The sequence below is a fragment of the Cloeon dipterum genome, chromosome 1 (assembly GCF_949628265.1).
Source record: "Cloeon dipterum chromosome 1, ieCloDipt1.1, whole genome shotgun sequence".
Classification (NCBI taxonomy): Eukaryota; Metazoa; Arthropoda; class Insecta; order Ephemeroptera; family Baetidae; genus Cloeon; species Cloeon dipterum.
The window spans coordinates 838,575-862,240 of NC_088786.1; the positions used below are offsets into that span (position 1 = coordinate 838,575).

At 43.6% G+C, this 23,666-nt stretch overlaps 1 long non-coding RNA gene across 1 annotated transcript; it reads right to left on the reverse strand.

Annotated features, from left to right (window-relative positions):
* Positions 1–8,412: 8,412 nt before the first annotated feature.
* LOC135948092 (uncharacterized) lies at positions 8,413–13,458 on the reverse strand. Its single transcript, XR_010575756.1, has 7 exons — positions 13,319–13,458; positions 12,466–12,636; positions 11,795–12,075; positions 10,385–10,545; positions 10,195–10,322; positions 9,323–9,478; positions 8,413–9,265 (listed from the first exon to the last, which is right to left on the reverse strand). It is a non-coding gene; the product is annotated as an uncharacterized LOC135948092 (long non-coding RNA).
* Between the last annotated feature and the right edge of the window lie 10,208 nt (positions 13,459–23,666).

The window sequence follows — 23,666 nt, forward strand, 5'->3', positions numbered from 1 at the left end:
CGAGGGGAGGTAAGCGGAGGGAGACTGGGGTTGGGTGAAATATGTTCTAGGTCATTGTGAAGTCCGAATATGCAGCCAGGTTCGGCATTCAACCAACCCTTCCAAAATGGCTAAATTCCACCTCAGGTGAATGCTTATGGTGGATATAGCACATATTTGGTTTCGAAGGTTCCTCGAAGGAAAGTAAGCGGGAGGACTGACGTTGGGTAAAAATGATCTTGGATCAGTGTGAACTACGAATATGCAGCCAGAGTCGGCATTCAACGAGCTTTCCAAAATGGTGGAATTTACCTTTGGAGGAATTCTTCTAGTGGTTTTAGCACATGATCTCGTTTTGAAGCTGCATCGAGGGGAGGTAAGCGGGGGGAGACTGGGGTTGGGTGAAAAATTTCTAGGGTCATTGTGAAATCCGAATATGCAGCCAGAGTCGGCATTCAACAAAATTTCCAAAATGGTGAAATTCCACAACAGGGGAGAGCTTATGGTGGATATAGCACATATTTCCGTTTTGAAGGTTCATCGAGAGGAGGTAAGCGGGGGGGACTGGGTTTAGGTGAAATATGTTCTAGGGTCATTGTGAAGTCCGAATTTGCAGCCAGAGTCGGCATTCAACAAACTTTCCAAAATGTTGAAATTCCACTTCAGGGGATTGCTTATGTTGGATATAGCACATGATTCCGTTTTGAAGGTTCATCGAGGGGAAGTAAGCGACAGGACTGACGTTGGGTAAAAAATGTTCATGGGTCATTGCGAACTCCGAATATGCAGCGAGAGTCGGCATTCAACGAATTTTAGAAAATGGTTGAATTTACCGTTGGGGGAATTCTTCTAGTGGTTTTAGCACATAATCTCGTTTTGAAGGTTCATTGAGGAGAGGTAAGCAGTGGAAGACTTGGGTTGGGTGAAATATGTTCTAGGGTTATTGTGAATTTCGAATATGCAGCCAGAGTCGGCATTCAACGAACTTTCCAAAATGGTGAAATTCAACTTTGTGGAATTCTTCTAGTGGTTTTTGCACATAATCTCATTTTGACGCTGCATCGAGGAGAGGTAAGCAGTGGAAGACTTGGGTTGGGTGAAATATGTTCTAGGGTTATTGCGAAATCCGAACATGCAGCTAGAGTCGGCATTCAACAAACTTTCGAAAATGTTGAAATTCCACTTCAGGGGCATTCTTCTAGTAGTTTTAGCACATAATCTTTTTTGACGCTGCATCGAGGGGAGGTAAGCGGTGGGAGACTTGGGTCGGGTGAAATTTGTTCTAGGGTTATTGCGAAATCCGAATATGCAGCCAGAGTCGGCATTCAACAAACATTCCAAAATGGTGGAATTTACCTTTGGGGGAATTCTTCTAGTGGTTTTAGCACATAATCTCGTTTTGAAGGTTCATTGAGGAGAGGTAAGCAGTGGAAGACTTGGGTTGGGTGAAATATGTTGTAGGGTTATTGTGAATTTCGAATATGCAGCCAGAGTCGGCATTCAACGAACTTTCCAAAATGGTGAAATTCAACTTTGTGGAATTCTTCCAGTGGTTTTTGCACATAATCTCATTTTGACGCTGCATCGAGGAGGTAAGCAGTGGAAGACTTGGGTTGGGTGAAATATGTTCTAGGGTTATTGCGAAATCCGAATATGCAGCCAGAGTCGGCATTCAACAAACATTCCAAAATTATGAAATTCCACTTCAGGGGAATGCTTCTAGTGGTTTAAGCACAAGATCTAATTTTGACGCTGCATCGAGGGGAGGTAAGTTGGGGGATACTGAAGTTGGGTGAAAAAAAATCTAAGGTCATTGCGAAGTCCGAATATGCAGCCAGAGTCGGCATTCATCAAACATTCCAAAATTATGAAATTCCACTTCAGGGGAATGCTTCTAGTGGTTTAAGCACAAGATCTAATTTTGACGCTGCATCGAGGGGAGGTAAGTTGGGGGATACTGAAGTTGGGTGAAAAAAATCTAAGGTCTTTGCGAAGTCCGAATTTGCAGCGAGAGTCGGCATTCAACGAATTTTCCAAAATGGTGGAATTTACCTTTGGGGGAATTCTTCTAGTGGTTTTAGCACATAATCTCGTTTTGAAGGTTCATTGAGGAGAGGTAAGCAGTGGAAGACTTGGGTTGGGTGAAATATGTTCTAGGGTTATTGCGAAATCCGAACATGCAGCTAGAGTCGGCATTCAACAAACTTTCGAAAATGGTGAAATTCCACTTCAGGGGAATTCTTCTAGTGGTTTTAGCACATAATCTTTTTTGACGCTGCATCGAGGGGAGGTAAGCGGTGGGAGACTTGGGTTGAGTGAAATATGTTCTAGGTTCATTGCGAACTCCGAATATGCAGCGAGAGTCGGCATTCAACGAATTTTCCAAAATGGTGGAATTTACCTTTGGGGGAATTCTTCTAGTGGTTTTAGCACATAATCTCGTTTTGAAGGTTCATTGAGGAGAGGTAAGCAGGGGGAGACTGGGGTTGGGTGAAAAATTTCTAGGGTCATTGTGAAATCCGAATATGCAGCCAGAGTCGGCATTCAACAAAATTTCCAAAATGGTGAAATTCCACAACAGGGGAGAGCTTATGGTGGATATAGCACATATTTCCGTTTTGAAGGTTCATCGAGAGGAGGTAAGCGGGGGGGACTGGGTTTAGGTGAAATATGTTCTATGGTCATTGTGAAGTCCGAATTTGCAGCCAGAGTCGGCATTCAACAAACATTCCAAAATTATGAAATTCCACTTCAGGGGAATGCTTCTAGTGGTTTAAGCACAAGATCTAATTTTGACGCTGCATCGAGGGAGGTAAGTTGGGGGATACTGAAGTTGGGGGAAACTGAAGTTGGGTGAAAAAAATCTAAGGTCATTGCGAAGTCCGAATATGCAGCCAGAGTCGGCATTCAACGAACTTTCCAAAATGGTGAAATTTAACTTTGAGGAATGCTTATGGTGGATATTGCACATAATCTCGTTTTGAAGGTTCATTGAGGGGAAGTAAGCGGGGGGATACTGACGTGTGGTGAAATATGTTCTAGGGTCATTGCGAAGTCCGAATATGCAACCAGAGTCGGAATTCAACAAACTTTCGAAAATGTTGAAATTCCACTTCAGGGGAATTCTTCTAGTGGGTTTAGCACATAATCTTTTTTGACGCTGCATCGAGGGGAGGTAAGCGGTGGGAGACTTGGGTTGGGTGAAATATGTTCTAGGGTTATTGCGAAATCCGAATATGCAGCCAGAGTCGGCATTCAACAAACATTCCAAAATTATGAAATTCCACTTCAGGGGAATGCTTCTAGTGGTTTAAGCACAAGATCTAATTTTGACGCTGCATCGAGGGAGGTAAGTTGGGGGATACTGAAGTTGGGGGAAACTGAAGTTGGGTGAAAAAAATCTAAGGTCATTGCGAAGTCCGAATATGCAGCCAGAGTCGGCATTCAACGAACTTTCCAAAATGGTGAAATTTAACTTTGAGGAATGCTTATGGTGGATATAGCACATAATCTCGTTTTGAAGGTTCATTGAGGGGAAGTAAGCGGGGGGATACTGACGTGTGGGGAAATATGTTCTAGGGTCATTGCGAAGTCCGAATATGCAACCAGAGTCGGAATTCAACAAACTTTCCAAAATGGTGAAATTGCACTTCAGGGGAATGCTTCTAGTTGTTTTAGCACATGATCTCGTTTTGAAGCTGCATCGAGGGGAGGTAAGCGGTGGGAGACTTGGGTTGGTTGAAATATGTTCAAGGGTCATTGTGAAATCCAAATATGCAGCCAGAGTCGGCATTCAACAAAATTTCCAAAATGGTGAAATTCCAAAACAGGGGAGAGGTTATGGTGGATATAGCACATATTCCCGTTTTGAAGGTTCATCGAGAGGAGGTATGCGGGGGGGACTGGGTTTAGTTGAAATATGTTCTAGGGTCATTGTGAATTCCGAATTTGCAGCCAGGTTCGGCATTCAACCAACTTTCCAAAATGGTTAAATTCCAATTCAATTAAATGCTTTTGGTGGATATAGCACATGTTTCCGTTTTGAAGGTTCATCGAGGGAAAGTAAGCGGGGGGATACTGTAGTTGGGTGAAAAATGTTCTAGGGTCATTGCAAAGTCCAAATATGCAGCCAGAGTCGGCATTCATCAAACTTTCGAAAATGGTGAAATTCAACTTCAGGTGAATGCTTATGGTGGATAAAGCACATATTCCGTTTTGAAGGTTCATCGAGGGGAGGTAAGCGGGGGTATACTGACGTTGGGTGAAAAATGTTGCAGGTTCATTGCAAAGTCCAAATATGCAGCAAGAGTCGGCTTTCAACAAATTTTCCAAAATGGAAAAATTCCACTTCAGAGGAATTCTTCTACTGGTTTTAGCACATAATCTTTTTTGACGCTTTACGAGGGGAGGTAAGCGGTGGGAGACTTGGGTTGGGTGAAATATTTTTTAAAGGTTATTGCGAAATCCGAATAAGCAGCCAGAGTCGGCATTCAACAAACATTCCAAAATTATGAAATTCCACTTCAGGGGAATGCTTCTAGTGGTTTAAGCACAAGATCTAATTTTGACGCTGCATCGAGGGGAGGTAAGTTGGGAGATACTGAAGTTGGGGGATACTGAAGTTGGGTGAAAAAAAATCTAAGGTCATTGCGAAGTCCGAATATGCAGCCAGAGTCGGCATTCAACGAACTTTCCAAAATGGTGAAATTTAACTTTGGGGAATGCTTATATTGGATTTAGCACATGATCCCGTTTTGACGCTTCATCGAGGGGAGGTAAGCGGAGGGAGACTGGGGTTGGGTGAAATATGTTCTAGGTCATTGTGAAGTCCGAATATGCAGCCAGGTTCGGCATTCAACCAACCCTTCCAAAATGGCTAAATTCCACTTCAGGTGAATGCTTATGGTGGATATAGCACATATTCCCGTTTTGAAGGTTCATCGAGAGGAGGTATGCGGGGGGGGACTGGGTTTAGGTGAAATATGTTCTAGGGTCATTGTGAATTCCGAATTTGCAGCCAGGTTCGGCATTCAACCAACTTTCCAAAATGGTTAAATTCCAATTCATTTAAATGCTTTTGTTGGATATAGCACATGTTTCCGTTTTGAAGGTTCATCGAGGGAAAGTAAGCGGGGGGATACTGTAGTTGGGTGAAAAATGTTCTAGGGTCATTGCAAAGTCCAAATATGCAGCCAGAGTCGGCTTTCAACAAATTTTCCAAAATGGTAAAATTCCACTTCAGGGAATTCTTCTACTGGTTTTAGCACATAAACCTTTTTGACGCTTCATCGAGGGGAGGTAAGAGGGGGGAGAATGGGGTGGGGCCAAATATGTTCTAGGGTCATTGTGAAGTCCGAATATGCAGCCAGAGTCGGCATTCATCAAACTTTCGAAAATGGTGAAATTCAACTTCAGGTGAATGCTTATGGTGGATATAGCACATATTCCGTTTTGAAGGTTCATCGAGGGGAGGTAAGCGGGGGGATACTGACGTTGGGTGAAAAATGTTGCAGGTTCATTGCAAAGTCCAAATATGCAGCCAGAGTCGGCTTTCAACAAATTTTCCAAAATGGAAAAATTCCACTTCAGGGAAATTCTTCTACTGGTTTTAGCACATAAACTTTTTTGACGCTTCATCGAGAGGAGGTAAGCGGGGGGAGACTGGGGTTGGGTGAAATTAGTTCTAGGGTCATTGTGTAATCCGAATATGCAGCCAGAGTCGGCACTCAACAACTTTTCGAAAATGGTGAAATTCCACTTCAGGTGAATGCTTATGGTAGATATAGCACATATTCCATTTTGAAGGTTCATCGAGGGGAGGTAAGCGGGGGGATACTGACGTTGGGTGAAAAATGTTGCAGGTTCATTGCAAAGTCCAAATATGCAGCCAGAGTCGGCTTTCAACAAATTTTCCAAAATGGTGAAATTGCACTTCAGGGGAATGCTTCTAGTTGTTTTAGCACATGATCTCGTTTTGAAGCTGCATCGAGGGGAGGTAAGCGGAGGGAGACTGGGGTTGTGTGAAATATGTTCTAGGTCATTGTGAAGTCCGAATATGCAGCCAGGTTCGGCATTCAACCAACCCTTCCAAAATGGCTAAATTCCACCTCAGGTGAATGCTTATGGTGGATATAGCACATATTTGGTTTCGAAGGTTCCTCGAAGGAAAGTAAGCGGGAGGACTGACGTTGGGTAAAAATGATCTTGGATCAGTGTGAACTACGAATATGCAGCCAGAGTCGGCATTCAACGAGCTTTCCAAAATGGTGGAATTTACCTTTGGAGGAATTCTTCTAGTGGTTTTAGCACATGATCTCGTTTTGAAGCTGCATCGAGGGGAGGTAAGCGAAGGGAGACTTGGGTTGGGTGAAATATGTTCAAGGGTCATTGAGAAATCCGAATATGCAGCCAGATTTGGCATTCAACAAAATTTCCAAAATGGTGAAATTCCACAATAGGGGAGAGCTTATGGTGGATATATCACATATTCCCGTATTGAAGGTTCATCGAGGGGAGGTAAGCGGGGGGAGACTGGGGTTGGGTGAAAAATTTCTAGGGTCATTGTGAAATCCGAATATGCAGCCAGAGTCGGCATTCAACAAAATTTCCAAAATGGTGAAATTCCACTTCAGGGGATTGCTTATGTTGGATATAGCACATGATTCCGTTTTGAAGGTTCATCGAGGGGAAGTAAGCGACAGGACTGACGTTGGGTGAAAAATGTTCATGGGTCATTGCGAACTCCGAATATGCAGCGAGAGTCGGCATTCAACGAATTTTCCAAAATGGTGGAATTTACCTTTGGGGGAATTCTTCTAGTGGTTTTAGCACATAATCTCGTTTTGAAGGTTCATTGAGGAGAGGTAAGCAGTGGAAGACTTGGGTTGGGTGAAATATGTTCTAGGGTTATTAGAATTTCGAATATGTAGCCAGAGTCGGCATTCAACGAACTTTCCAAAATGGTGAAATTCAACTTTGTGGAATTCTTCTAGTGGTTTTTGCACATAATCTCATTTTGACGCTGCATCGAGGAGAGGTAAGCAGTGGAAGACTTGGGTTGGGTGAAATATGTTCTAGGGTTATTGCGAAATCCGAACATGCAGGTAGAGTCGGCATTCAACAAACTTTCCAAAATGGTGAAATTGCACTTCAGGGGAATGCTTCTAGTTGTTTTAGCACATGATCTCGTTTTGAAGCTGCATCGAGGGGAGGTAAGCGGTGGGAGACTTGGGTTGGGTTAAATATGTTCAAGGGTCATTGTGAAATCCAAATATGCAGCCAGAGTCGGCATTCAACCAACTTTCCAAAATGGTTAAATTCCAATTCATTTTGCAGCGGCCAATATAATATTGTCCCCCACTACAATTTATTTTAGTCGCCACCTCCTTGCGCCCTGAGGCGAAGAGGTGGTCATTCTGTACAGAGCCGCAGAGACGGCGAGACGCGAGTTTCCCAATAAATATATGAGTGTAAAGAAATGAGTTGTATAATTAATGTCGAGATTGGTCCCACGTGAGTGTCAACTTATCATTAATTACTTTACGTAATTCTCCCTTTTACACTCGCCCTTCTGGCAGTGGTGGAGACTCGAGGACACAGCTGCCCCAACGGCCCATTCGGCAATAGGGGTTTGCTAGTGCCCGGCTTCTGGCGACGCTTAGCGGCCAGTAGAAGCTAGAGTTAGCTAAATTAGCGGAAGCCCCCATTTGGGGCAACCGCCTGGCTTGAACAGGCTATTCTCTCAGGCTGAGGCGCCCATTTGGTGCCAAGCCGCTGTGACACGGCAATACTTAGTTTCCTTAATTATCCCTAGACAACCGTGTCACATTTGGGGGCCTGTCCGATCTGCGTTTTTTACGACAAAAATCGCAGTTGTGGACCAGGTAGACCTGACTTTAAGCAGCTGAAACGCTGTGAAAGACAGCACTCGCAAAAGAGTGTTAAGTCGAGTTAAAGCACCGCACGTTAAATAACGGCGGTAAAAGTATTAAGCTCAAGTACGCTACTTAGCTGAAACTAGCCATGAGTGACGGTCAGAAGATGACCTCCACGGGCAACCCCGCGGCTACAAACGCCTCAGGGGACCCGAATACCACGCAGATGGTAGATGATTCAACTCGCTTTACGCTTACCGAGCTCTCCAGAAATTTGGAGGAGCCAAATGAGATTGGAGAAAATGAGCCCACGGGATCACCTCCAAATCAAACAACTTTATTCGAAAATCCCGACCATCTCGCGGATTTTAAAAGCAAAAATTCAATTGGCTTTGAACAACTGGCACAAATGATGTTGAATGCAAACATCGTGCCCGAGGAATTAATTCAGCAAATTTCCTCACAAAATATGCCAATTACGCGGGGGCAACCCCAAGCGACTTCAAGTCCGCTAAATCGGCACTCAATCCACGCGCAAAATGCCAACAATGTGCCTGGATTCACGACATACCCATCTGCGCCAGTTGTGTCAATTCCAGCTAGGCCAACATTCCAACAAAGCTCATGGAATCAATTTGGTCAATCCATGGCAAATACCCAGCAAAACAACAGCTATGGGCATCAGAACGCAATGTTGTATAAACTTGCAAAAATTCCAGTTGCAACATACGCAGGCAGATCAGACAAAAAGTCACCTTATGAATATATAAGGCAAATCAAATTGATTGCCACCGCGCATGGAATTTCATTTTTCGACATGATGCGATTTAGGCTGCCGACAGCACTTGTCGAAGAAGCCGCGAATTGGTTCTCGATTTACAAGGACACTTTCCAGTCTTGGGACCAATTTGAAAATGCTTTTATGCAGGAATTTTGTGCGCCAAACTACAAAGATCAGTTGGCAAGAGACTTGGAAAAAAGGTTCCAACATGCAGATGAGTCTCCGTCTGTATTCCTGCATAAAATCTTTCTGATGTGCAGACAAATTGATCCAAATTACTTGGAAACAGAGATAATTAAAAAGGCAATTTATCTCTTGCACCCTGACTACAGACAGTTTATTGTGGGGCACAGTTTTCCTACAATTACCGCGCTTGACGAGCATTTAAAAATGATTCAGGCGGAAATGCACAGGACTAAAACTTACCGTCCACCGCCTCCAGCATCTGAATTTGCTGAGCCAGCTTTTGCTTACCAAGGCCAAAAGAAACCTCAACCTCAGGGTCAACCAAATCAGGCTCAGGGCCACCCTGTAGGTCAGCGTCCTTGGCAGCAGGGTCAGATGCAGAATTTCAATCCTCGTCTGGGAAGAGGCTTCAATTTTAGTCCTCGTTCTCCGCAGCAAGGTCAATCTGCGCAAAATCAAAGGCATTATTTTGGCCAAAGTCGAGGAGGAAATTATCAATTACCTTCCAGAGGGAATTTCCAACCTCGAGCTGTGGCAAACCAACAGCGCCTTGCCATTGCGTCAGCTCCAAACCAAGCTGGTAGAGGCCAACTCGCTCTCCCATGGAGGACAGCCAGTCCTTCAGGTCCTCAGCAGCGGCAGACACAAAGTCATCAGTCTGCAAACACACAGAATACAGCTGGAAGAAATAATTCACATGCAAATCAGCAGAAAGGAAAACAGCAAATGAGAGCTAATTCTGCTGAGGCCAGCTCAAATCACACACATTTGTCTCAAACTGAAGGAGCAAATGCAGCTGACTATCAGCAAGAGGATTTTGAGTATTATGATTCTGCTCCTCAATACGATGAATATGGTGGATATCAGCAGTATTATGAGGAATACACAGAATATGACGATGATCAAGATTTTCATGTGTCAAACCAGATTGAGTCGGAAAATACTGAGACTGATTCAAAAAACGAATAGGGCCGCCTGTCCCATTGGAATCCCAATACAAGACAAAGCAAAAGTCAAAACCTAAAAATGGTAAAATTTTCCCAAGAGTGAGAAAGGATCACATAAATAGAAAATTGCAAAAGGCAATTTTGCAGAGACGAGTACAAACTCAATCAGATGATATTACTCCTGCAATAAAACCTGTACTTTCTATTCGCATATTAGGGAGAAAATATCTAGCACTTCTAGATACTGGTTCAGACATTTGCTTACTGGGACAGGCAGTTTTTGAAATACTCAAAGCTAAAAATGCGACAGTTTGGCATACAAATAAGCAAATAAAAATGGTGAATGGCCTGACTGATTTGTTAGGCGGAATGACTATAAAAATCCACACTCCTGCCGGCAGTTTCGTGCAGAATTTTTTCGCAGTACCTGATAATTCTGATCAGGTTCTGCTTGGCAGAGATTTCCTTCACCAGGCCAAAATCGCGATCACTCCAACAAGCTGGTTTCACACAGAAAACCCCTCAGTGCAGCACCCTTTCGCACTTTACAGTCCTCTACAAAGCAAAAAGCAATGTCAAAATGCCGTGCTTAAAAAAGAGGAAAATCAGCTTCAAACCTTGTTGGACAAAATTGAGCTGGACACCAATTGCCTCATTTGAAAAGTCGTCACAGATTTTTGTGGGAAAGGCGTCTTTTCTGAGCAGCCTGGCCTTGCCAAAGGTGTTGAGCAAGTCCTCCAAATCCAAGATGGCCCGCCTTTTCAAGCTCCAATGAGACCTATGAACACAAAAATGAGGAAAATTTTAGAGTTCAAAGTCAATGAGCTACTAAAGGATGACATTATTGAGCCATCAAATTCAGATTTCCTTTGTGCGCCAGTGCTTATTAAGCGAAACAAAAACGCCACAAAGGAAAAAGACAAAATTCCTCCTGACAAATCACTTGCACAACAAGCTGAGGAGGAAGCCGATAATTATCGGCTTTGCCTTGACAGCCGCCCTGTTAATGCAAGACTCATTGGGGTAGAACCATATAATATACCCCCAATGGATTATATTTTTGCTCAATTAGCAGGTGCACGCTATTTTTCAATTCTGGACCTGAAATCAGGTTTCTTCCAAATACCAGTCAATAAGGACAGCAGAAAATATCTGGCTTTCAGAACACATAAAGGGTGTTTTCAATACAAAAGAGCAAGCTTTGGAGTTGCTTCAACCCCATACCTTTTCCAAAGGTACGTGGACCAAATCCTAGGCGAGCTCTATTGGCAGAGCGCCTGTTGTTACTTTGATGACTGTATTATTTTTTCCAACAATTTGGAAGACCATGTGCAGCATTTGAGCCAAGTGCTTACTCGCCTTTACGAGGCGGGATTGACAATTAATCCGAAAAAGGTCAAATTTGCTGCTACAGAATTGAAGATTTTGGGACACATAGTATCTCAAGGTGAACTGAGACAAGACCCAGAAAAACTCAGAGCATTAAAAAATTTTCCGACCCCTAAAACTAAAAAACAACTCCTTAGGTTTTATGGGATGTGCGTTTTCCTCAAGAGCTATATTCCAAAAATGTCATTAATTGCAAAGCCATTGACAAAGCTCATGGGGGATGTGCCCTGGTCATGGTCAAAAGATCAGGAAGATGCGTTTCAAATGTTGAAAAATCACATTTGCTCTGAACAATGTAACCTTGCTTTGCCAGACCTGAACAAAAAGTTCACAATAATTACAGATGCAAGTAAAGCTGGCATTTCAGGTTGCCTAATGCAAGAGCACAACGGTCTGTTGAAACCAATAGCTTACACTTCCAGGTCTTGCACCAAATTAGAACAAAATTTCTGCACTACAGAACTAGAGCTTTTAGCAATAGTTCATGCGTGCATGAAATTTAATTCTTACATTGAGTACGCGGAAGTGGAAATTCAAACAGACCATAGCGCAATAAAAGACATATATTACATGACAGAAGCGTCAGGTCGTGTAAAAAGGTGGCTTATGAAAATTGCTCACATCAATGCGCTAATTACCTATAGAAAAGGCAAGGCAAATCAGTTGGCTGATGCTCTCAGCCGCGCCCCTGATGAAGCCGCAGCTCCCATTAATGTAGACGATGATTGGCGCGAGGATGAGATCCCGCTCCACGAGCATCGCGAGGCAAAACTCCGCTTTGACGAGTGCAACCTCAAAGAGCCAGGCCACAGGTGTGTGCGATGTTCATCCACACGCCCAGCACAGCCTCCAGATCCTCCTCAGCCTCCACAAAGTGAGCCAGCAGCGGACGAAGCAGTCCAACACGCAGGCCACAAGCCTAAAATGAGGACAAATCTCAGAAAAGGAGGTCAAGCACAAGCAGTACAAGGTACAAAACTGCAAAAGGTTCAACGCGTCAGGCACAAAATAAAAACAAAATTCAAAAAGCCTAATCCATGGCCAAAGCAAAAATTTCTGTCGAAACTTATTTTTCCAAACAGAAGAAAATTGAAAAATGCACCTAATGTGCTTGATTCTTGTATTGCGCAAGTAAACGAATTTTCTCACATTCCTCTCTCTGCAAAGGAATGGAGTAAGCAACAGGACAAAGACCCTGGTCTTGTCATACTCAAGCAACAAGTACAAAAGCAGAAAAATGACAGTTTCATTCTGCGCGAGGAAAATTTACTTTGCAAAATACATGGAAATAAATATTTGATTGTAGTACCTGACCGCATGAGGAAAGTTGTTCTCCAACTCTGTCACGACTCTCTTGTCGGTGGCCACTTTGGTGTGCAGAAGACTTCTCATCGCATCGCGGCAGATTTCTGGTGGCGCAAAATGAAGGTCGATGTCCAGAGCTGGGTTAAATCCTGCGACATCTGCCAGCGCATCAAGCCTAAAAACAGAAGAAATATTGGTTATTTTTCTTCCAAGCCAGAGAAGTTCACAGGACATGAGATCAGTATTGACGTGATAGGGAAATTACCGAGAAGTTCAAGGGGTAATAGTTATGCATTAGTCATCCAAGACAATTTCTCCAAATGGATTGAAATTTACCCGTTACGAGCAGCAACCTCTTAGGTTCTTCTTGATAGAGTAATTTCTTACATGACCAGAAATGGATTTCCACAAAATATTCGCTCAGACAATGCAAAATCATTTGTGAATAAATTGTGGAAATCTGTTTTCAACCACTTGGGAGTAAAACATAAGTTTAACGCGCCCTATAGACCACAGAGTAATATAGTTGAAAGATCTAATCGCGAAATTAAGCTCAGAATAAAAGCTTTCTCCCACCAGCACAAAAATTGGGATCTGTACTTGGAAATGTTTGGATATTGTTTACGTTCAAATGTAAACAATTCCACAGGTTTCACAGCAAATGCTTTACACCTGGGACGCGAATTGAACAACCCTTTCGTCCCCAAAGGTGCATTTCCAATCCAGAATTTATCCCCAGCCTTACATGCAGCAAAATTAATTAAACAAATGGAAGATTCGCACAAGGCTGCATGCGAAAACATTGAACACAGCAAGCGATATATGGCCAAAACTACAATTTAAACAGGATTGCTCACCCTTTCCAGGTGGGAAATTTGGTTCTGCTTGATGTTCATCCTCTCTCCAAGGCCGCAGAAAAGTTCTCAGCGGGCTTGGCGGCCAAGCGGTCCGACAAAGTTTACCAAATCGTTGAACAGATCGGCGAAAACAGCTTCAGACTCAAGCCTATTGGTGATATGAATAATAATAAAATAATCATTGCTAACGCTGATCAGATTACGCTCTATACTAGAAGAGCGATGCACTTACTGTGAGCTAGCTGATTGATAATATCGGATTTCACAATTTTATTCGCACACAAAAATAATATTAATGAAGATATACATAAACAAACAGCGGCTGGTGAATAATAAAAACAAAGACCGAGTTCACACCCACTTCGCGCTAGTTGCCTACTTGACGCATGAAAACAATAAAGTGGCGCTTGAATTTTAAATCGCTTCCCACATGTTGTGCACTTGTGCAGTCTCAATACATGCTCAATACATGCAAGAATTTCGCAAAGCGTCGTGAGCCGCCATCATAAGAAGTTCCGAATAAATTGCTAAAAATATCTGGTATAGAAGCAATTCCTGCAACAGATACACACGTAAGCTGTCTCGCTTTAATCACCATATCAATTGTTATTTTTTTTATTTTAATTATTGCAGTTTGGCACGAGATGAACCAAAATCAGACTGGTTTCGTAAACCCTTACCTTACACAGGGGTACTTTACACCTGGTTTTTCTTCACCAATGCCGCCTTTCGTCCCTTTCGCACCAAAAGGTCGTGGCACTAGAGGCCACAGGTCAGGCCCAGCTCACTCCAAGCCGTACTCAAAGCCATCCAGCACGAAAGTGCCTCGCCAAGGAAAAGCTACACAGGACGTGAGCCCAGCTAAAATACAAAGCCATCCGCACAGGAATTTCTATTCGTCACTTCAACCTTGGGAGAAGATGGCAGGGGCTCCAGACAAGCTGGACCCAACGCCTTTCACCGGTCCAATTCCAACCCCCCCCAGAATCCCTGTGGGTCTCAATCCCTCCTGAGCTGGAAAAACTTTCCCAACGCGCTTTGTTTGGATTATACAAGGAACTTGGGCGAGCAGTAGATGACGAGGAACAGAAATTGGCGATTAAGAAAGGCCTTGCAACCTATGCGGTGCAAACCCTCAGAGCCAAGCGTCTTGCAGACTTGGATGAAGAATGCACCAAGCTCTACACTACCGTTCTTCGCGGCGACCAGCTCAAAGAACAAGCCATCCTGGCCCAGATCAAACAAAATAGCAGACGAGTGCCTAAACCTAATTCAGCTCCAGATGACTTAGATATGATTGACCCAGATGAAAAGGCCACTGATCAGCTCTGCCAAATCCTACAGGGTCTCATGTCCACCTCTAAGGCTTACTGATTCCTGCATCCCGCTAAGCCGTATTCCAGTGTCCCGACACCATGCCTGCCCATGTTCAACTACCAGCAACAACCTTTTGCCGCCTACCAACAACAACCTTCGCCGCCTACCAGCATCCACCCTCACCAGCTACCTCTTCGACGCCACCGATTTCCTCCGCAGCTCACCACCCAACCAACGTTTCCACCGCAACCACAGATTCCACCCAGCAGCGCCTTCACCACGCCATCTCAACACCAACTCCTGAGAGGTGCCACTTCCAGATGACAGCCACCTTGCTCCACGACGGAACAGCTTGACCGGCCTGAGTTCTGCGCCCTTAAGGCTTCCGCCCTTCTGGCGCTGGCCCTTCAGGCATTCCGCTGTTTTTTTTACATTGATCGCAAAATAAGATTGAAAAAATCAGGATAATTAGCTTTTTACCTGCCGGCATTGAGCTAATTTTTTTCTTTTTTTTTCAATTTTGTTTTCTTTTTTTTTAGACCTGAGTGCAGCGGCCAATATAATATTGTCCCCCACTACAATTTATTTTAGTCGCCACCTCCTTGCGCCCTGAGGCGAAGAGGTGGTCATTCTGTACAGAGCCGCAGAGACGGCGAGACGCGAGTTTCCCAATAAATATATGAGTGTAAAGAAATGAGTTGTATAATTAATGTCGAGATTGGTCCCACGTGAGTGTCAACTTATCATTAATTACTTTACGTAATTCTCCCTTTTACACTCGCCCTTCTAGCAGTGGTGGAGACTCGAGGACACAGCTGCCCCAACGGCCCATTCGGCAATAGGGGTTTGCTAGTGCCCGGCTTCTGGCGACGCTTAGCGGCCAGTAGAAGCTAGAGTTAGCTAAATTAGCGGAAGCCCCCATTTGGGGCAACCGCCTGGCTTGAACAGGCTATTCTCTCAGGCTGAGGCGCCCATTTGGTGCCAAGCCGCTGTGACACGGCAATACTTAGTTTCCTTAATTATCCCTAGACAACCGTGTCACAATTTAAATGCTTTTGGTGGATATAGCACATGTTTCCGTTTTGAAGGTTCATCGAGGGAAAGTAAGCGGGGGGATACTGTAGTTGGGTGAAAAATGTTCTAGGGTCATTGCAAAGTCCAAATATGCAGCCAGAAACGGCTTTCAACAAATTTTCCAAAATGGAAAAATTCCACTTCAGTGGAATTCTTCTACTGGTTTTAGCACATAATCTTTTTTGACGCTTCATCGAGGGGAGGTAAGCAGTGGAAGACTTGGGTTGGGTGAAATATGTTCTAGGGTTATTGTGAATTTCGAATATGCAGCCAGAGTCGGCATCCAACGAACTTTCCAAAATGGTGAAATTCAACTTTGTGGAATTCTTCTAGTGGTTTTTGCACATAATCTCATTTTGACGCTGCATCGAGGAGAGGTAAGCAGTGGAAGACTTGGGTTGGGTGAAATATGTTCTAGGTCATTATGAAGTCCGAATATGCAGCCAGGTTCGGCATTCAACCAACCCTTCCAAAATGGCTAAATTCCACTTCAAGTGAATGCTTATGGTGGATATAGCACATAATCTCGTTTTGAAGGTTCATTGAGGGGAAGTAAGCGGGGGGATACTGACGTGTGGTGAAATATGTTCTAGGGTCATTGCGAAGTCCGAATATGCAACCAGAGTCGGAATTCAACAAACTTTCCAAAATGGTGAAATTGGACTTCAGGGTAATGCTTCTAGTTGTTTTAGCACATGATCTCGTTTTGAAGCTGCATCGAGGGGAGGTAAGCGGTGGGAGACTTGGGTTGGGTGAAATATGTTCAAGGGTCATTGTGAAATCCGAATATGCAGCCAGAGTCGGCATTCAACAAAATTTCGAAAATGGTGAAATTCAACTTCAGGTGAATGCTTATGGTGGATAAAGCACATATTCCGTTTTGAAGGTTCATCGAGGGGAGGTAAGCGGGGGGATACTGACGTTGGGTGAAAAATGTTGCAGGTTCATTGCAAAGTCCAAATATGCAGCCAGAGTCGGCTTTCAACAAATTTTCCAAAATGGAAAAATTCCACTTCAGAGGAATTCTTCTACTGGTTTTAGCACATAATCTTTTTTGACGCTTCATCGAGGGTAGGTAAGCGGTGGGAGACTTGGGTTGAGTGAAATATTTTTTAGGGTTATTGCGAAATCCGAATATGCAGCCAGAGTCGGCATTCAACAAACATTCCAAAATTATGAAATTCCACTTCAGGGGAACGCTTCTAGTGGTTTAAGCACAAGATCTAATTTTGACGCTGCATCGAGGGGAGGTAAGTTGGGAGATACTGAAGTTGGGGGATACTGAAGTTGGGTGAAAAAAAATCTAAGGTCATTGCGAAGTCCGAATATGCAGCCAGAGTCGGCATTCAACGAACTTTCCAAAATGGTGAAATTTAACTTTGGGGAATGCTTATATTGGATTTAGCACATGATCCCGTTTTGACGCTTCATCGAGGGGAGGTAAGCGGAGGGAGACTGGGGTTGAGTGAAATATGTTCTAGGTCATTGTGAAGTCCGAATATGCAGCCAGGTTCGGCATTCAACCAACCCTTCCAAAATGGCTAAATTCCACTTCAGGTGAATGCTTATGGTGGATATAGCACATAATCTCGTTTTGAAGGTTCATTGAGGGGAAGTAAGCGGGGGGATACTGACGTGTGGTGAAATATGTTCTAGGGTCATTGCGAAGTCCGAATATGCAACCAGAGTCGGAATTCAACAAACTTTCCAAAATGGTGAAATTGCACTTCAGGGGAATGCTTCTAGTTGTTTTAGCACATGATCTCGTTTTGAAGCTGCATCGAGGGGAGGTATGCGGAGGGAGACTGGGGTTGGGTGAAATATGTTCTAGGGTCATTGTGAAGTCCGAATTTGCAGCCAGAGTCGGCATTCAACAAACTTTCCAAAATGGTGGAATTTACCTTGGGTGGAATTCTTCTAGTGGTTTTAGCACATAATCTCGTTTTGAAGGTTCATTGAGGAGAGGTATGCAGTGGAAGACTTGGGTTGGGTGAAATATGTTCTAGGGTTATTGTGAATTTCGAATATGCAGCCAGAGTCGGCATTCAACGAACTTTCCAAAATAGTGAAATTCAACTTTGTGGAATTCTTCTAGTGGTTTTTGCACATAATCTCATTTTGACGCTGCATCGAGGAGAGGTAAGCAGTGGAAGACTTGGGTTGGGTGAAATATGTTCTAGGGTTATTGCGAAATCCGAACATGCAGCTAGAGTCGGCATTCAACAAACTTTCGAAAATGGTGAAATTCCACTTCAGGGGAATTCTTCTAGTGGTTTTAGCACATAATCTTTTTTGACGCTGCATCGAGGGGAGGTAAGCGGTGGGAGACTTGGGTTGGGTGAAATATGTTCTAGGGTTATTTCGAAATCCGAATATGCAGCCAGAGTCGGCATTCAACAAACATTCCAAAATTATGAAATTCCACTTCAGGGGAATGCTTCTAGTGGTTTAAGCACAAGATCTAATTTTGACGCTGCATCGAGGGGAGGTAAGTTGGGGGATACTGAAGTTGGGGGATACTGAATTTGGGTGAAAAAAATCTAAGGTCATTGCGAAATCCGAATATGCAGCCAGAGTCGGCATTCGACGAACTTTCCAAAATGGTGAAATTACACTTCAGGGGAATTCTTCTACTGGTTTTAGCACATAAACCTTTTTGACGCTTCATCGAGGGGAGGTAAGCGGGGGGAGACTGGGGTTTGGTGAAAAATTTCTAGGGTCATTGTGAAATCCGAATATGAAGCCAGAGTCGGCATTCAACAAAATTTCCAAAATAGTGAAATTCCACAACAGGGGAGAGCTTATGGTGGATATAGCACATATTCCCGTTTTGAAGGTTCATCGAGAGGAGGTAAGCGGGGGGGACTGGGTTTAGGTGAAATATGTTCTAGGGTCATTGTGAAGTCCGAATTTGCAGGCAGAGTCGGCATTCAACGAGCTTTCCAAAATGGTGGAATTTACCTTTAGGGGAATTCTTCTAGTGGTTTTAGCACATGATCTCGTTTTGAAGCTGCATCGAGGGGAGGTAAGCGAAGGGAGACTTGGGTTGGGTGAAATATGTTCAAGGGTTATTGCGAAATCCGAACATGCAGCTAGAGTCGGCATTCAACAAACTTTCGAAAATGGTGAAATTCCACTTCAGGGGAATTCTTCTAGTGGTTTTAGCACATAATCTTTTTTGACGCTGCATCGAGGGGAGGTAAGCGGTGGAGACTTGGGTTGGGTGAAATATGTTCTAGGGTTATTTCGAAATCCGAATATGCAGCCAGAGTCGGCATTCAACAAACATTCCAAAATTATGAAATTCCACTTCAGGGGAATGCTTCTAGTGGTTTAAGCACAAGATCTAATTTTGACGCTGCATCGAGGGGAGGTAAGTTGGGGGATACTGAAGTTGGGGGATACTGAATTTGGGTGAAAAAAATCTAAGGTCATTGCGAAATCCGAATATGCAGCCAGAGTCGGCATTCAACGAACTTTCCAAAATGGTGAAATTTAACTTTGAGGAATGCTCATATTGGATTTAGCACATGATCCCGTTTTGACGCTTCATCGAGGGGAGGTAAGCGGAGGGAGACTGGGGTTGGGTGAAATGTGTTCTAGGTCATTGTGAAGTCCGAATATGCAGCAAGGTTCGGCATTCAACCAACCCTTCCACAATGGCTAAATTCCACTTCAGGTGAATGCTTATGGTGGATATAGCACATAATCTCGTTTTGAAGGTTCATTGAGGGGAAGTAAGCGGGGGGATACTGACGTGTGGTGAAATATGTTCTAGGGTCATTGCGAAGTCCGAATATGCAACCAGAGTCGGAATTCAACAAACTTTCCAAAATGGTGAAATTGCACTTCAGGGGAATGCTTCTAGTTGTTTTAGCACATGATCTCGTTTTGAAGCTGCATCGAGGGGAGGTAAGCGGTGGGAGACTTGGGTTGGGTGAAATATGTTCTAGGGTTATTTCGAAATCCGAATATGCAGCCAGAGTCGGCATTCAACAAACATTCCAAAATTATGAAATTCCACTTCAGGGGAATGCTTCTAGTGGTTTAAGCACAAGATCTAATTTTGACGCTGCATCGAGGGGAGGTAAGTTGGGGGATACTGAAGTTGGGGGATACTGAATTTGGGTGAAAAAAATCTAAGTTCATTGCGAAATCCGAATATGCAGCCAGAGTCGGCATTCAACGAACTTTCCAAAATGGTGAAATTTAACTTTGAGGAATGCTTATATTGGATTTAGCACATGATCCCGTTTTGACGCTTCATCGAGGGGAGGTAAGCGGAGGGAGACTGGGGTTGGGTGAAATATGTTCTAGGTCATTGTGAAGTCCGAATATGCAGCCAGGTTCGGCATTCAACCAACCCTTCCAAAATGGCTAAATTCCACTTCAGGTGAATGCTTATGGTGGATATAGCACATAATCTCGTTTTGAAGGTTCATTGAGGGGAAGTAAGCGGGGGGATACTGACGTGTGGTGAAATATGTTCTAGGGTCATTGCGAAGTCCGAATATGCAACCAGAGTCGGAATTCAACAAATTTTCCAAAATGGTGAAATTGCACTTCAGGGGAATGCTTCTAGTTGTTTTAGCACATGATCTCGTTTTGAAGCTGCATCGAGGGGAGGTAAGCGGTGGGAGACTTGGGTTGGGTAAAATATGTTCAAGGGTCATTGTGAAATCCCAATATGCAGCCAGAGTCGGCATTCAACAAAATTTCCATAATGGTGAAATTCCACAACAGGGGAGAGGTTATGGTGGAAATAGCGTATATTCCCGTTTTGAAGGTTCATCGAGAGGAGGTATGCGGGGGGGACTGGGTTTAGGTGAAATATGTTCTAGGGTCATTGTGAATTCCGAATTTGCAGCCAGGTTCGGCATTCAACCAAGTTTCCAAAATGGTTAAATTCCAATTCATTTAAATGCTTTTGGTGGATATAGCACATGTTTCCGTTTTGAAGGTTCATTGAGGGAAAGTAAGCGGTGGGATACTGAAGTTGGGTGGAAAATGTTCTAGGATCATTGCAAAGTCAAAATTTGCAGCCAGAGTCGGCTTTCAACAAATTTTCCAAAATGGTAAAATTCCACTTCAGGGGAATTCTTCTACTGGTTTTAGCACTTAATACTTTTTGACGCTTCATCGAGGGGAGGTAAGCGGGGGGAGAATGGGGTGGGGCAAAATATGTTCTAGGGTCATTGTGAATTCCGAATATGCAGCCAGAGTCGGCATTCAACAACTTTTCGAAAATGGTGAAATTCCACTTCAGGTGAATGCTTATGGTAGAAATAGCACATATTCCGTTTTGAAGGTTCATCGAGGGGAGGTAAGCGGGGGGATACTGACGTTGGGTGAAAAATGTTGCAGGTACATTGCAAAGTCCAATTATGCAGCCAGAGTCGGCTTTCAACAAATTTTCCAAAATGGTGAAATTGCACTTCAGGGGAATGCTTCTAGTTGTTTTAGCACATGATCTCGTTTTGAAGCTGCATCGAGGGGAGGTAAGCGGTGGGAGACTTGGGTTGGGTGAAATATGTTCAAGGGTCATTGACAAATCCGAATATGCAGCCAGAGTCGGCATTCAACAAAATTTCCAAAATGGTGAAATTCCACAACAGGGGAGAGCTTATGGTGGATATAGCACATATTCCCGTTTTGAAGGTTCATCGAGAGGAGGTATGCGGGGGGGACTGAGTTTAGGTGAAATATGTTCTAGGGTCATTGTGAATTCCGAATTTGCAGCCAGGTTCGGCATTCAACCAAGTTTCCAAAATGGTTAAATTCCAATTCATTTAAATGCTTTTGGTGGATATAGCACATGTTTCCGTTTTGAAGGTTCATCGAGGGAAAGTAAGCGGGGAGATACTGAAGTTGGGTGGAAAATGTTCTAGGGTCATTGCAAAGTCAAAATTTGCAGCCAGGTTCGGCATTCAACCAACTTTCCAAAATGGTTAAATTCCAATTCATTTAAATGCTTTTGGTGGATATAGCACATGTCTCCGTTTTGAAGGTTCATCGAGGGAAAGTAAGCGGGGGGATACTTTAGTTGGGTGAAAAATGTTCTAGGGTCATTGCAAAGTCCAAATATGCAGCCAGAGTCGGCTTTCAACAAATTATCCAAAATGGAAAAATTCCACTTCAGTGGAATTCTTCTACTGGTTTTAGCTTATTAACCTTTTTGACGCTTCATCGAGTGGAGGTAAGCGGTGGGAGAATGAGGTGGGGCAAAATATGTTCTAGGGTCATTGTGAAGTCCGAATATGCAGCCAGAGTCGGCATTCATCAAACTTTCGAAAATGGTGAAATTCAACTTCAGGTGAATGCTTATGGTGGATAAAGCACATATTCCGTTTTGAAGGTTCATCGGGGGGAGGTAAGCGGGGGGATACTGACGTTGGGTGAAAAATGTTGCAGGTTCATTGCAAAGTCCAAATATGCAGCCAGAGTCGGCTTTCAACAAATTTTCCAAAATGGAAAAATTCCACTTCAGAGGAATTCTTCTAATGGTTTTAGCACATAATCTTTTTTGACGCTTCATCGAGGGGAGGTAAGCGGTGGGAGACTTGGGTTGGGTGAAATATTTTTTAGGGTTATTGCGAAATCCGAATATGCAGCCAGAGTAGGCATTCAACAAACATTCCAAAATTATGAAATTCCACTTCAGGGGAATGCTTCTAGTGGTTTAAGCACAAGATCTAATTTTGACGCTGCATCGAGGGGAGGTAAGTTGGGAGATACTGAAGTTGGGGGATACTGAAGTTGGGTGAAAAAAAATCTAAGGTCATTGCAAAGTCCGAATATGCAACCAGAGTCGGCATTCGACGAACTTTCCAAAATGGTGAAATTCCACTTCAGGGGAATTCTTCTACTGGTTTTAGCACATAAACCTTTTTGACGCTTCATCGAGGGGAGGTAAGCGGGGGGAGAATGGGGTTTGGTGAAAAATTTCTAGGGTCATTGTGAAATCCGAATATGAAGCCAGAGTCGGCATTCAACCAACCCTTCCAAAATGGTGAAATTCCACTTCAGGTGAATGCTTATGGTGGATATAGCACATAATCTCGTTTTGAAGGTTCATTGAGGGGAAGTAAGCGGGGGGATACTGACGTGTGGTGAAATATGTTTTAGAGTCATTGCGAAGTCCGAATATGCAACCAGAGTCGGAATTCAACAAACTTTCCAAAATGGTGAAATTGGACTTCAGGGTAATGCTTCTAGTTGTTTTAGCACATGATCTCGTTTTGAAGCTGCATCGAGGGGAGGTATGCGGTGGGAGACTTGGGTTGGGTGAAATATGTTCAAGGGTCATTGTGAAATCCGAATATGCAGCCAGAGTCGGCATTCAACCAACCCTTCCAAAATGGCTAAATTCCACTTCAGGTGAATGCTTATGGTGGATATAGCACATATTCCCGTTTTGAAGGTTCATCGAGAGGAGGTATGCGGGGGGGACTGGGTTTAGGTGAAATATGTTCTAGGGTCATTGTGAATTCCGAATTTGCAGCCAGGTTCGGCATTCAACCAAGTTTCCAAAATGGTTAAATTCCAATTCATTTAAATGTTTTTGGTGGATATAGCACATGTTTCCGTTTTGAAGGTTCATTGAGGGGAAGTAAGCGGGGGGATACTGACGTGTGGTGAAATATGTTCTAGGGTCATTGCGAAGTCCGAATATGCAACCAGAGTCGGCATTCGACGAACTTTCCAAAATGGTGAAATTCCACTTCAGGGGAATTCTTCTACTGGTTTTAGCACATAAACCTTTTTGACGCTTCATCGAGGGAAGGTAAGCGGGGGGAGACTGGGGTTTGGTGAAAAATTTCTAGGGTCATTGTGAAATCCGAATATGAAGCCAGAGTCGGCATTCAACAAAATTTCCAAAATAGTGAAATTCCACAACAGGGGAGAGCTTTTGGTGGATATAGCACATATTCCCGTTTTGAAGGTTCATCGAGAGGAG